Genomic DNA, 16,267 nt, shown 5'->3' with positions numbered 1-16,267 from the left:
TCAATCTGGGTTCCACTACTCATAGGAGTTTATACTGATGGTGAGTACAAAGTGTGGGCTATTTAGCTTCCTTCTGTTTAATAACTACCCTGTACTCAGGCACCTGTTTTTATAAATACAAGGTTTGGGTGACAAGGGAGCTAGACTGAGACAATTTAAATAGTGCATATGTATTATACACTTTTCTTATGAAGTTCTACAGTCGGCTTTCACACGGCTGCTTGTGAAAAAAGAGGAACCATTACTTAAAAAGCTCAAGAATCCCAGAGAGCCCAATCTGTCCAGCAACCAGCCACTCCAATATTGATTGAAAACGTTCCCCAGCCGAGGGGTAATAGCACTGTCTTCAACTTACCACTGTTCTTAGGCCAGATCTCAACACTTCTTCAGTCTCTATATCTCTGCAATCTACCCATTCCCTTCAATTCACACTATCAAGTTCTTGAGTCAATTACCTGTTTCTCTATTTGCAGCTACCATGTTTTACTTGCACTTCTGACCACCTTGAAAGTGCCTTGACAAAACAGGTCACAAAGATATTAGTGAGCTAGGCAGAGTTTCAGGAGTGGCCAATCGCTGCTGCTAACAGTTACCCAATAATAAGTCTCCATTTCTAACTCACTGGGTGAAATATGACTCCCGATCACTGAAGTCAGTTCACACTCATGGGGGAGAGGATCTGACTGGCCTGGTTTAGGGAAAGTTCTACCAAAGGTCCAATCAGCAGTCATGTGGCTAAAAACATCTCTGACTGATCTCTCTCTACTAATGAAGCAGGCATGTCTCAGAGGAGATCCTAGTAGGTACATTGTATTCTACATAATAAATGAAGACTCAGTGAGACAAACAGGATATTAAGAGTTAACAGTAATGCCAAGCCTAATAAAATGACTTTGAACATAGGAAAGCTTGTCTTTGAGCCTTTTGCACAAAGGGAACTCTACTTAGTACCTGTTGGGCTCAGTGATTAGGTGAAGCCTAGAGGAAAGAATCAGGAGTAGTCTAGAACGGAAATTGAGCAAAAGATCTGTCAAAGGAAGGATAAGAATAGACCATTAAATCAGCTCAACATAAAGGTGCTGCCAAAAAAAGATAAATGGGCTGAAAGAAAGTAGAGCCCTTGGGATGGGGGGTTGGGGTGGAAGGGAGGCACAAGAAGGAGGGGATATATGTAAACATACAGCTTATTCAATTTGTTGTACAAGATAAACTAATACAATATAGTAAAAGCAATTATACTCCAATTTTTTTAAAAAGTAGATGAGAGCTCATATTTTTCACTCTTTATTATTATTAGCTTTCAGAATTTTTATTACCTTTCCAGGCATCAGTCAATGACCAGGGATCAAGTGAGTTGACCAAAGGTCACAAAGGATCTAGGAAGTGGATGACTGAGTGAGTAAGTGAAGTCACTCAGTCGTGTCCAACTCTTTGCAACCCCATAGACTGTAGCCCACCAGGCTCCTCCTTCCATGGGATTCTCCAGGCAAGAATACTGGAGTGGGTTGCCATCTCCTCCAAGGGATCTTCCCAACCCAGGGATCAAACCCAGGTCTCCTGCATTGCAGGCAGACGCTTTTATCCCCCACCACCCCATACAGAAGCTCAGTTGGAAATCCAGAGATTTACTGATCTTGTACAGAAACCTAAGGGCAGGAAACAGGAAGACTTTACAGAGAGAAGAAGAGAAAGAAAGGAGGAAAACGGAATAGTGACACATTCATCATAGGCTTGCAAGGCTGGACTACACCTGTTGGCCAACCTCATCCACATCTGTTACAGGTGTATCAGATAGCAAAATAATAGTAATAACTACACCAAAAGGGAAACTGAGTCCTGATAATAACTTTAGAGGGGAAGGGAACAGCTTGTAAAAAAAAATCAGTACCTTGGGGGAGGAGGCAGGGGAAATTGAGTACCTATTGGTCAAAGGTCTAACAAACTTGTAGTTAGAAGCTAAATGAGATCTGGAGATCTAACACACAGCATTGTGATTATAGTTAACAATACTGTATTATATATATATATATATAATATATATGTATTTGAAAGTTGCTAAAAGACTAGATCTTAAATGTTCTCATCACAAAAAAGAAATAACAATTGTGTGGGGTGACAGAGGTGCAGTGAAGAACAAGACAAATATGCTCCTTGCCCTCAAGGAGCTTGCAGTCTAACAGGGAAGGCAAACAAGTAATTATACAAATAACTATCTAAGAACTTGATTAAAAAAATCTATGGAATACTTAAGTGCTCTGATTACAATTTCACAATTTAAAATACACCATTACCAGGACTTCCTTGGCAATCCAGCTGTTAAGACACCATGCTTCCCCTGCAGTGGGCACAGATTCCATCTTTGGTTGGGGAACTAAGATTCTGCATATAGCACAACTTGGCCAAAAAATAGGAAAAAAATGTAATAACAAAATAAAATACACCACCACTTCGGCTTTCATTTACTTGTAGGACTTCTGATATTATGTTCCAGACAGTGCATAATCAACCCCTTTCCCTGTTCCATTACCAGCAGTACTCAGACCCGGTCAGGCATCAGCGAAGAAGCAGATTTTCAATTTTCATTCTTCCACTTGACAGATCATGATTTCTGAATCTTTGAAATTTGACCATAAGTTACCTGTGAAGTAAAACATGTTTAATCATCTGCCCTGTATTCTGGAATTGCTCATGGTGTTTGAAAGAATGTTGATTGATTAAGGAGTCCAGCTATCATCATAGAAACTGCTAGAATTTTGTTATCTAATGTCTATCGTAATTCATGCGTAAAGATTTAGGAAGTCTTTTTTCTTTTTTCAGGAAGTCTTAAAAGAAGATTTTACATGCTATTTTCCCAGAGGCAACAGAAAAAGATATATGCGAATCTAAAAAAGTAAATATACTATTAAAGCGTTAGGTAGATGCTTTTAGTTAGTTAGTTAAGTCGCTCAGTCATGTCCAACTCTTTGCGACCCCATGAACTGTAGCCCTCCTCTGTCCATAGGATTCTCCAGGCAAGAATACTAGAGTGGATTGCCATTTAGCTGCAAGTAATAGAAATTCCTTCAATGGGAATTTGTCCTATATAACAGAACGTCCAGAGAAGAACTTCAGGACTGATGGGATTCTGTAGCTCAACACTATTTTCAGGGATCCTGATTCTTTCTGTATCACAGCTCTATCTTCTCTGGACATCCTCTGGTTTCATCTTCAGACTAACAGCAAGAAAACTCCTATGGCACTTCTAGGCAACACATCCCAAAATGATAATATTCAGAGAGGGTAAATAATCATGATGATGTGATCACTAATCTAGAGCCAGACATCTTGGAATGTGAAGTCAAGTGGGCCTTAGAAAGCATCACTACAAACAAAGCTAGTGGAGGTGATGGAATTCCAGTTGAGCTATTTCAAATCCTGGTAGATGATGCTGTGAAAGTGCTGCACTCAATATGCCAGCAAATTTGGAAAACTCAGCAGTGGCCACAGGACTGGAAAAGGTCAGTTTTCATTCCAATTCCAAAGAAAGGCAATGCCAAGGAATGCTCAAACTACCGCACAATTGCACTCATCTCACATGCTAGTAAAGTCATGCTCAAAATTCTCCAAGCCAGACTTCAGCAATACATGAACCATGAACGCCCTGATGTTCAAGCTGGTTTTAGAAAAGGCAGAGGAACCAGAGATCAAATTGCCAACGTCTGCTGGATCATGGAAAAAGCAAGAGAGTTCCAGAAAAACATCTATTTCTGCTTTATTGACTATGCCAAAGCCTTTGACTGTGTGGATCACAATAAACTGTGGAAAATTCTGAAAGAGATGGGAATACCAGACCACCTGACCTGCCTCTTGAGAAATCTGTATGAAGGTCAGGAAGCAACAGTTAGAACTGGACATGGTACAACAGACTGGTTCCACATAGGAAAAGGAGTACGTCAAGGCTGTATATTGTCACCCTGCTTATTTAACTTCTATGCAGAGTACATCATGAGAAACGCTGGACTGGAAGAAACACAAGCTGGAATCCAGATTGCTGGGAGAAATATCAATAACCTCAGATATGCAGATGACACCACCCTTATGGCAGAAAGTGAAGAGGAGCTAAAAAGCCTCTTGAAGAAAGTGAAAGAGGAGAGTGAAAAAGTTGGCTTAAAGCTCAACATTCCGAAAACTAAGATCATGGCATCTGGTCCCATCACTTCATGGGAAATAGATGGGGAAACAGTAGAAACAGTGTCAGACTTTATTTTGGGGGGCTCCAAAATCACTGCAGATGGTGACTGCAGCCAGGAAATTAAAAGACGCTTACTCCTTGGAAGAAAAGTTATGACCAACCTAGATAGTATATTCAAAAGCAGAGGCATTACTTTGCCGACTAAGGTCCGTCTAGTCAAGGCTATGGTTTTTCCAGTGGTCATGTATGGATGTGAGAGTTGGACTGTGAAGAAGGCTGAGTGCCGAAGAATTGATGCTTTTGAACTGTGGTGTTGGAGAAGACTCTTGAGAATCCCTTGGACTGCAAGGAGATCCAACCAGTCCGTTCTGAAGGAGATCAACCCTGGGATTTCTTTGGAAGGAATGATGCTAAAGCCGAAGCTCCAGTACTTTGAACACCTCATGAGAAGAGTTGACTCATTGGAAAAGACTCTGATGCTGGGAGGGATTGGGGGCAGGAGGAGAAGGGGACGCCCCAGGATGAGATGGCTGGATGGCATCATGGACTCGATGGACTTGAGTCTGAGTGAACTCCGGGAGATGGTGATGGACAGGGAGGCCTGGCGTGCTGCAATTCATGGGGTCGCAAAGAGTCGGACACGAATGAGTGACTGAACTGAACTGAAGGAAAATAAACCATTTCTTCTTGTAACCCTTTCTTAGAAAAAAGGAAATGGATCCTAGAAATCCTCTAGCAGACTTCTTCCATTGGGCAAATTGAGGTCTCACGCCTATACTCAAGCCAAACACTGGCAAGGTAAAATGGGGTTAGCCTGAGACCCTTCAGCCCAACCTTGGGCCTGGAATATAGCTCAGCTTCATCAGAGGCACCTGACTGTGGATAGGTCTCTGAGAAAAATCAGGGTTGTACAAGAACAGGGCACCTGTGTCCACTTATACTTCCTGAACCATTTTTCAAGATAACAGCTTGAATACAGAATGATAATTCTGAAAGAAATTAGTGGCATTGGTGGTCATCTGATTAAATGTGCATAGTTGTAATAGATATTGGTATACCTCATTCAATAAGAAAACACAAGAAAATTGATCATCTTCTGATAACATAGTGGTGTTACATAATGAGAGCATGTGAAAATAATATTTTTATTAACCTTTGCAAGATACTTAAAATCCCAGTCAGGAGAAGTGAAATTACTTACCAAAATGTATCATGAATCCCACCAATTGAACTGGAAGTTGGGGGATCTTGCCTGTAGGTTACCAAACTGATGGCCTCTCATAGTAGCACCAGCTCAGGATAATATTTCACCTTCACTACACTATTGAACCTGCATGGTTCATTTCAGCGAATATTTGTACTAGTCAGCATAGGACAGATTATAATCCAGTAACAGACTACTTCAAGGACTTCTGCGGTGGCCCAGTGGCTGAGAGTCCACACTCCCAGCGGAGGAGCCCTGGATCAGATCCCTGGTCAGGGAACTAGATCTCACAGGCCACGACTAAGAGTTCGCATGCCACAACTAAAGATCCTACGTGCCACAGCTGAAGAGCTCGCACGCCACAACAAAGATCCAAGATTCCTTGTGCCACAACTAGGACCCTGCATAGTCAAATAAATAAATAAATATTTTTTTAAAAAGACAACTCCAAAATGTCCAGGGATGCGGAAGTCACAGAATAAAATAATTCTCTTACATAAAGTCCCCTGGAGCTCTGCTAGTTTTGTCCATGAGTTGGCTCAGCACTTGCAGGCTGTTTCATCTGAATCCTTCCATTTCAAAGTGCTCCCCCCACAAAGTGATATTTCACTGGCCAACTGAAGTCACATGACCACATTAACCTTCAAGGGGCAGAGGGTCCTTGTACCTACCAGTAGAGGAGAATTAGATACTAACAAATAGTGATGATGCCTGACACAATATCCATAATAGATTCACAAATAGATGCTATGAAGGATGTTCTTTCTAAATCAAATTTCTATTGTTACTATATGAAACACAGCAATCAAGGGTGCCCTTCTTTCTAAATGATTCTCATGAAGAAGTCATGACTGATGTCCCTTTGGTGGTGCCTGTTCATCCCATGGCCCCTTCCTTCCAAGAATGATTCACTCCCTCCCCAAACTGAGGGGGCAAGCCTAAACCCTCCTGTTTATAGCATATGAATTTTAGCCTCAGGAGGCTGGACAAGCAGTGGGTGAAAGCCCAATCCAAGCTGGGCTATCTATATTCTCTTTCTCTTGAGAAGTTGGACACGACATAGCAATAATTACTATCAATTACTTAAAGGCAACATAGAATCAGGGCTATGTCATACACTTTCTTGGCAGTACAGACAAAGCTCTTTGAAAGAAAAAACAGGCAGGCAGGAAAAAAGCAGTAATCAATCACCCACATGGTCCTTTAATCACAAGTTCTGACTTTAGGGTCACAGTCTAGTCCTCCTAAAGTTCTGTGTATTTTCTGAATTTGGACTGTGTGAAATAGCTCTATATTCTACCAAGACTTTCATCTTCTGTTTAAATTGGTTTCCAATGGGTTTCTATTTTTCACAGCCAAACAATGATTGCAATAGACAAAGCAAAGAACAACTGATACTGTCCTGAAAATAATTCATGTCTGTTAGGGGTCCATTGGTCCAATGTTCCTCTTACCTGTAGTTTTAAATTATAAGACTTTATTTCCCAGAATGTGTTCTGTACAATGGTGATCCTCTACGCTCTGTGGAACAACAGATCTAGGATCGGTTAAGTTTTGGAAGGTGGCTTCCCTGGTGGCTCAGACGGTTAAGAACCTGCCTGCAATGCAGGAGACTCAGGTTCAATCTCTGGGTCAGGAAGATCCCCTGGAGAGGGAAATGGCAATCCATTTCAGTATTCTCGCCTGGAGAATCCCATGGACAGAGAAGCTAAACATGACTGAGCAAGAGTGCTGTATCCTGCATCTCCCTTTCGGAGACTGTAATATACATTAGTATATTTAAGGATCTGAGAAATTCTACAATAAAGAGACCTGTCAAGTCTCCTTATCCCAACATTACCTGCATTTTCATATAACACACATTAAAATCTCTGAGAGCATGTGCTCTAAGGAATCAACTCTTCGGAAGTTGATATTAAATAGTGATTTAGGAGGAGTCCTTTTTCTGCAGCAGAAACCTGTTGAACAATGCTTTCTTCCCTTGCTTTTTTAACAACTACCTAGTGACAAAAAATGATTATTTGACAAGGAAAAAAAAAAATGAGTACCAACCTAAAGAAAGCATTGCTCCCAGATGTCTCACTACCAAGACAAAACTTAAGAGTCTTGTGCTTTATCTTACTCTAGATGAGAAAATGCCTTTTCAGGAGAAGGGAAAGATCTCCAAAGAGTGGGATGAAACATGTATGTTTTCTTGAGTGACCTTGGAAATTACTGATGAATCTCCTAGAAGCTATCTTTGGGTTATCCTGTCCTACAGCTGATAGGCAAAGCCCTAACTAAGATAACCACTGTTTTATATTACCTCTGTGCCTTATACAAATTAACAGGACTTTAAAGACTACTCAGTGCTTTGGCTTCCTGGCCAGCTGAAGCAATACCAGCTCAGGTTGGCTCTCCCTGAAAGTTGAACCAGATTACACACAATGATCTGAGAATCAAGACGAGAGGTAGCACTGTACTCACAATCATCTTCAAAATCAAATGATTTTTTTCTGCTTCCATTTCTGTCCTTCTTAGGTTTTTAGGTAGAGAATGAAAATAGTTACTATCTTCCTATTGCTTATCTTACTAACCTCTATTGGGTGCCAGATACCATCTTTACATTTTACATTTGCAACCTAATATACTAACTGTACAGGTAAGGGTTGTGCTAAGTTGCTTCAGCCATGTCTGACTCTTAGCAACCCCACGGACTGTAGTCTGCCAGGTTCCTCTGTCCGTGGAATTCTCCAGGCAAGAATACTGGAGTGGGTTGCCAGGCCCTCCTCCAGAGGATCGGCCCTCCTCCAGGGGATCTTCTTGACTGAAGGATAGAGCCCATGTCTCTTATGCCTCTTATATTGGCCGGCAGATTCTTTACCACTGAGCCGCCAGGTAAGGGTTGCTGCTGCTGCTGCTGCTAAGTCACTTCAGTCATGTCCAACTCTGTGCGATCGCAAAGACAGCAGCCCACCAGGCTCCCTCGTCCCTGGGATTCTCCAGGCAAGAACACTGGAGTAGGTTGCCATTTCCTTCTCCAATGCATGAAAGTGAAAAGTGAAAGTGAAGTCGGTCAGTTGTGTCTGACTCTTCGTGACCCCATGGACTGCAGCCCACCAGGCTCCTCCGTACATGGGATTTTCCAGGCAAGAGTACTGGAATAAGGGTTACTATGCCCCTTTTGTAGCTAAGGACCCCAAATCCATAAAAGATTAGGCAATTTTATTAGCATTCATTATTAGGCAATAACCTAACTACCAAACCAATTCCATCTGATTCTAGATGCACTTTCTATTTAAACATGTGTGTCACACAACAGCCAAATGTTTTACATATAGTGAATGATGCAGTCTGTCTAACAGTATAGATGAAGAATAAAGGGGTGTATATATGTGTGTTTGTGTGCCCACATGTCTATGTATGCTTTTAACTGGAGCAAAAGATTAACTCAAATATTTCATGTAAAAAAACTGACCTCAAAGGGAACTTCTGGATAGGATTTCTTTTTTTAATCATGAATATTTCAGTCAGTAAATAGGACTATTAACATTATTGGAAGACATCTTCAGTGTATCTATAGGCTTTGATATTCAAGGACAAACAAGAGCCTGGAAACATTAAGGCTTCAGTGTTTATGACATGACCAGGATTATCTAAATTGATGCAGTGATTAAAATGTTTTGTCAGGGAACAGTTTATTCCGGGAATCCTGGATGAATTGCTGTGAAATCATTGGTGAACTATTAAATGATGCATGAAAGCAGGAAGATGAGGTCCCAGAACTGTGCTTCTTCCCATTTCATCTGTCTTTTAACTTCAATTCTCATTACAGCTTGAAGGAAAGTATTTTCTAATGATGCTTGTAAAATAAACAAAGAATGCTGCCTGACAAAGTACCAAGAAGACTGTTTTAAAACAAATAAGCGTAACTGTATATCATGTTGGTGACACAACCACACAAAGAGAAGAACCATTTTAAGTTTTTTTATAACATAAGACTTTGACTATATATTCTTAGAAATAGGTATTCTAAGGACAAAAAGAAAGGTGAATTTTTAATGTCTTCTGGTAGTCTCATGAAAACTGATAAAAAAAACTGGTATAATTTTGAAATTATTTTATGAATATCATAGAGCAAATGATTATGTTAAATGTGTTGGGATCCAAAATGTATAAAATGAGCCCACAATACCTTCTATCTGAGAGCAAGGAAGTTACCAAAGACTGTTGGGATCATATCAAAATGACATAAAAGTCGACTTCCTCCACGCTTCCTCCAGCCAAATATGGAACAATTTAACCATCCAATGTAAAAATTATTGCAACAAATTGAAACATGTTGATGTATAAAATCCATGCACTCATATGATATGAAAAAGACAAAGAAAGATAGTTAATTACATAAATACACAGAAAGTTATTGGTCACCATTAGAAGTAGTTAGGGCATTGTGTGAGCTTGTTAGAGCTGCCATAATAAAGTACCACCAACAACAGAAATTTATATTCTCACAATTCTGGAGGCTAGAAATCCAAGATCAAAGTGTCAGCAAAGTTGATTTCTTCTGAGGCTTCTCTCTATTTTCATATGGCCTTCCCTCTGTATATATCTGGGTCTACGTTTTCTCTTCTTATAAGGATACCAGTCCTGTTGGACTAGGGACCACCATAATAACTATGTTTTAACTTAATTACCTTTTAAAGGCTTATCTCCAAACACATACTGGGGGTTAGAACTTCAATATATGAACTTGAGGGAGGACACAACTTAGTATTGATATAACAACAGGCACCAAGCCCTTACTTTGAAAATTAAAGAAAAAGAAAAAATAATTTATTCTGTCTGTCACATATAAAATACACTAAATATCCCTAATTAAGGAGGGTAATCCAGTTACTAAATGCAAACAAAATGATAGAAAAACACCATTTTTGTGGTATAGGCAGTGCTCATCAATGGATGATTAAACTATTAAGGAAAAAAGGTTGATAGTACACTTTTTAATGATTAAGCTATTACCACTTGAATCCACCAATCAATGCAGCATCACTAGAAGTAGGATAACCAGACATTACCTGCCTGCTGATGTGACGCAACGTAACCTACACGGCACCACCTGTGACGTATTCTCGCTTAACAAGCTAAAACCGAGTTTAATTGAAACTTTAGTTTTAATTTTCAGTTTATAGGGGATACAGTGGATGAGGGAAAAGTTGAATTACACTATGAAGAAGCAGTTTTCCAAATCCAGAAGGTAAGATATTCTACAGGGTAACGAACCTGATTTTATCAAGTCAAGAGCATGAGTACGCAGGTCAGGAAGCAACAGTTAGAACTGGACATGGAACAACAGACTGGTTCCAAATAGGAAAAGGAGTACGTTAAGGCTGTATATTGTCACCCTGCTTATTTCACTTATATGCAGAGTACATCATGAGAAATGCTGGGCTGGCAGAAGCACAAGCTGGAATCAAGATTGCCTGGAGAAATATCAATAACCTCAGATATGCAGATGACACCACCCTTATGGCAGAAAGTGAAGAGGAACTAAAGAGCCTCTTGATGAAAGTGAAAGAGGAGAGTGAAAAAGTTGGCTTAAAGCTCAACATTCAGAAAACGAAGATCATGGTATCCAGTCCCATCACTTCATGGCAAATAGACGGGGAAACAGTGGAAACAGTGTCAGACTTTATTTTGGGGGGCTCCAAAATCACTGCAGATGGTGACTGCAGCCATGAAATTAAAAGACGCTTACTCCTGGGAAGAAAAGTTATGACCAACCTAGACAGTATATTCAAAAGCTGAGACATTACTTTCCCAACAAAGGCCCATCTAGTCAGGGCTATGGTTTTTCCAGTGGTCATGTATGGAGGTGAGAATTGGACTGTGAAGAAAGCTGACCACCAAAGAATTGATGCTTTTGAACAGTGGTGTTGGAGAAGACTCTTGAGAGTCCCTTGGACTGCAAGGAGATCCAACCAGTCCATCCTAAAGGAAATCAGCCCTGAATATTCATTGGAAGGACTGATGTTGAAGCTGAAACTGCAATACTTTGGCCACCTGATGCGAAGAACTGACTCATTTGAAAAGACCCTAATGCTGGGAAAGATTGAGGGCGGGAAGAGAAGGGGACAACAGAAGATGAGATGGTTGGATGGCATCACCAACTCTATGGACATGAGTCTGAATAAGCTACGGGAGTTGGTGACGGACAGGGAGGCCTGGCGTGCTGCAGTTCATGGGGTTGCAAAGAGTCGGACACGACTGAGTGACTGAACTGAACTGAACTGAACAGAACAGCATGAGAAAATTAAAAAAGGAAAGATGACTGTTCCAGATTAAAAGAGTCGCAACAAAATAGAATGTATTGACCTTGTTTTAATCCTGATTGAACAAACCAATCATAAAAAGTGTTCTTGAGATAATCAGAAAAAAATTTATCATTATCAGTGCGATGATATTAAGGAAGTAGTGTTAACTTTCAGGTGTGATACTAGTATATTTTTTAAGTCTTCATTTTATGCAGAAGTATTTAAGATACTTCTTAAATTATAGAGAAATATCAGATAGTTGCTTTTAGAAAATACAGAAGAGAAAGAAAGAGGGAGAAAGGGATAAATGATTGATATGGCAAAATGTTGATAAGTGTTGAAACTGCTAGACCAAAAGCTCTCAAAAGGGGTCTCCCAACCAGCAGCAGTAGCATCATTTGAGAATCTGTTAGAAATGCTAACCTCTTGGACCCACCTCAAACTCACTGGATCAGAAATTCTGTGGACAGGGTCCAGCAATCTGCAGATTAACAAACCGTCCAGGTGATTGCCATGCAGCTGAAGTTTGAGAACCACTTCAGTAGACAAAGCGGGAGGAGTCTGAGAATTTTAAGTGTAGAATATTTTTCAGTATGATTAAAAACTGTCATTATAAAAAAAAAACGCTGAAAAAAAGTAAAAAAACAAAAAGTATTTGTGGTATATGCAAGAGTCTGAAGGAAAATAAATTGTAACTACCTCCAGGGGGTTGTCATAACATAAATCATCTAAGAAGTGAATTGTAGAATGTGTGAATTATCTCTCAATGAAGCTGTTTAAAAGAGACTCTGTGGTTCTCCTTGAAGGTGACTTTCATATTTATTTACTTATATTTTAATTCTTTCTTTGGCTGTGCCAGGTCTTAGTTGCGGCACACAGGATCTTTAGTGGTGGCATATGGGATCTGGTTCCTTTACCAGGGACCAAATCCGTGTCCCCAGCATTGGGAACGTGAAGTCTTAACCACTGGCTCACCAGGAAAGTCCAGAAGGTGCCGTTATAAGGCTTCCTATTTTTCTTTCTAAGCCAGAGAGCTTCCCTTTCATTCTCTTCTTTATTAAGTATTTATTGAATTTAATGCTGTACAGGAACTTTGCTGTGGGATGGGGAGATAAAGATGGAAAAAACACAGTTGTTTGGGCCTCCCCACTGATCCAGCAGTTAAGAATCTGCCTTGCAATGCAGGGGACACCCATTCCATCCGTGATCCTGGAAGAGCACACATGCTGCAGAGTAAGGAAGCCCCTGCGCCATGACCACGAAACCTGCGCCCATCAGCCGCAACCACTGAGCCCAAGTGCCGCAACTGCTGAAGCCTGGGTGCCGCAGAGCCCGTGCTCTGCAACGAGAGAAACCGCTGCAAGGAGAAACCCGAGCACCACAGCTAGAGAGTGACCCCCACTCTCTGCAAGGAAAGCAGAGTGCAGCAATAACAACCCAGCACAGCCGTGAATGAATAAGTCAAAAAAAAAAAAAAGAGAAAAGAAACTCAGAACTAATTGAAACACACACAGAGAGTTGCTTTCCTCAGTGGTTCCATAGCGTAATGAGGAAAGGAGATAAAGGAATCGCTGTGTAAGTGACGGCTGAACTGGAATGAGTTAGTGCAGTGTGGCACCAACGCTGACAGTGACTGGAGAAGACACTTGTCCTGAGTTGTAAAGACTGAGTTGAGATTAATGAGACGGAGGGAAGTCTTAGAGAAAGGCAGGAATACCGTTCACTCACAAAGTCACAATAAAGGGATGCAGGTGGCTAGAGCAAAGCAAGGAGTTTATGGTGGCAATGGAAAGAGACCCAATCCTAAAGGAATCAGCCTGCCAGGCTTTTCACAGTGCTGTCTCCATAAATATTTCTGTGAATGTACACAGGTGTAGTGAAGTCTCTAGCAACTGGAAAATAATCCTAAAAGTCAGAATATGAAATTTTGAAAGTCTAGAGCCATCAAAAGGAACAGTTCGGCCTAAAGCCATTGCTTACATTTATATAGAACTATATGCTGAAGAGAATGCCAAGAGACTCCTTCGTACAGAAGCGTTAGCTAAATATAGCTACCTCATCCTTTGCGAATCAATTGAAATGAGCTATCTTGGAAAAGTATAGAGATGTCACTATTCTTTAACCACAGATTCCATCTTAGATGTGAGGTGTTAAAGCAGGTATTGCATACTATTTGAAGATATTTTTGGTGCTGGTGTTCTAATCCACTTTATTTTTTTTCAAGTCAAAATCTCAGGAATCTTTTGCCTATCAAATATAAATATCTTCTGTTGCATTTTCTATCTATGCCGCAAATGTTAGTGTGAAATAAAGTGAATGTAATGAATAGAATTTTGTCAGCTGGTTTGACAGCATTAAACCAACCAAAGAATTCCATAAGTAATGAAAGATTTTTATATAGAAATGTAATTAAAAATATTATCAAAATAAACAAGGAACATAACTCCCTTCTCCATGTTGTTTGAATAATACATGCTGAAAGAGGAAATTAAGTTCAATAAAAGTCAGTTCATTGAGACTGATAAAGAAAGGATTTGGAGTTCAGTCGCTCAGTCATGTCTGACTCTTTGCAGCCCCGTGGACTGTAGCCTACCAGGCTCCTTTGTCCATGGAATTTTCCAGGCAAGAATATGGAAGTAGGTTGCCATTTCCCCATCCAGGGGATCTTCCTGACCTGACCCACAGATCGAACCCTCTTCTCTTGCTTCTCATACACTGGCAGACTGACTTTTCACCCACTAGCGCCACCTGGGAAGCCCCTTCTATACATTAGCTTTATAAAATAGGAATTTTATTTTATAAAATTTTTGTTATATTTTATTTTTTAAAAAAGAATTTTACTTTAATGATATAAACAAGGTTTCTAGAGTAGTATTGCTTAAAATCACCAATCATAATTTTCTCTATGGTAAACCTGAAGTTTTCCCATTAATTGTTAAATATTGTTGAGTGTTATGGTATGCTAAAAAGAATACAGGCTTTGGAGCCAGATAACCTAGACTTGAATTCTGGTATTATCGCTTACAAGCTATGTCATTTGGACCAACTTGTTTGTCTCAGCCTCCATTTCCTGATCCTACCACCATCTTCCTCACCAAGATTTTATGAGGTCTAATGACAAAAGTGGTGTATAGCAGCAAGCAGGCTACCTGGCACAAGATGAAAGCATTCTCTGGCTATTATTAGTTCCCTTCAGCTATAGTCTTCTGTACAAACAAAACTTGGTGGCTTTAACACAAATATTTAGTACTTCTCATATTTTCTGTGGTTTATTTGGGTAGTTCTGCTTCAGTGGAATTGCTAGGCTAGGCACTGGGATTGCTAGAAGGTCCAATATGGCCTTACTTATTTGACTGACATTTGGTGGTTGTCAGCAGGGACTGTTGGTTAGGGCACCTCAGTCCTTCTCTACATACCCTTCCTCTGCCACTCAGGGGTCTCACAGCATAGTGCTGGGCTCAAAGAGGGAGCGTTTCAGTAGCAACAGGCAATTGGAAGCTATCAAGTCTCCTAAGGTCTAGTTCCAGAAACTTAGATTATCACTTTGTCCACATTCTACTGCCCAAAGCCAGCCTGGATTGGAGGACTGGGAAATACTACCATTTTTTAATGTGAAGAGTGGCAAGTATACAAGTAGGAGAAGTATTTGTGGGGGACGATCTTCGGAAACACTACTCTAATGCACCTCTAGCCACAATTCATATCTTTCTCATGTGTAGAATATTCTCACTCCTCAGAACCCCTAAAATCTCATACTTTTATGGCATCAGATCAAAGTCAAGGACTTTGTCAGTCAAATAAGGCCCAGGAGCAACTAAAGCTCTTCAAGGTGGTCTCTCAAGTACAGCCCTTAGTCACAAAGACCTGTGTAAACTAAAAAGACAAATTATCTGTTCCACCTGCATCCAACAAAACCATGGTGAAAAAGGGACAGGATAACCACAATAGACACCTTCATTAAAAAAGAGGGGGATAGTAATCCCACACCTAGATGTATGTTCAGAGAAAACTCTAATTCAAAAAGATACATGCAGCCCAATGTTCATAGCAGCACTATTTACAGCAGCCAAGACATGGAATCAACCTAATGTCCATCTATAGGTAAATGGATAAAGAAGATGTGACGTATTCGCCATAAAAAAGCATGAAATAATGCCATCTGCAGCAACATGGATGGATCTAGAGATTATCCTACAAAGTGAAGTGAGTCAGAAAAAGAAAGACAAATACCATGTGATATCACTTATGTGTGTGTGCTCGATTGCTCAGTTGTGTTCGACTCTTCATGACCTCATAGCCTGTAGCAGGCTCCTCTGCCATGGAATTTTCCAGGCAAGAATACTGGAGTGGGTTGCCATTGCCTAAAGCTATGCTTTTTCCAGGAGTCATATATGGGTATGAGAGCTAGACCATGAAGAAAGCTGAGTGCCAAAGAATTGATGCTTTTGGACTGTGGTGCTGGGGAAGACTCTTGAGAGTCCCTTGGACCACAAGGAGATCCAACCAGTCAATCTTAAAGGAAATCAGTCCTGAACATTCATTGGAAGGACCGATGCTGACGCTGAAATTCCAATACTTTGGTCACCTGATGCAAAGAAC

This window comes from Budorcas taxicolor, chromosome 2, assembly GCF_023091745.1.
Source record: "Budorcas taxicolor isolate Tak-1 chromosome 2, Takin1.1, whole genome shotgun sequence".
NCBI classification, from domain to species: domain Eukaryota; kingdom Metazoa; phylum Chordata; class Mammalia; order Artiodactyla; family Bovidae; genus Budorcas; species Budorcas taxicolor.
The sequence above is the reverse complement of the archived record's forward strand: the minus strand, read 5'-3'. Positions refer to the sequence as shown.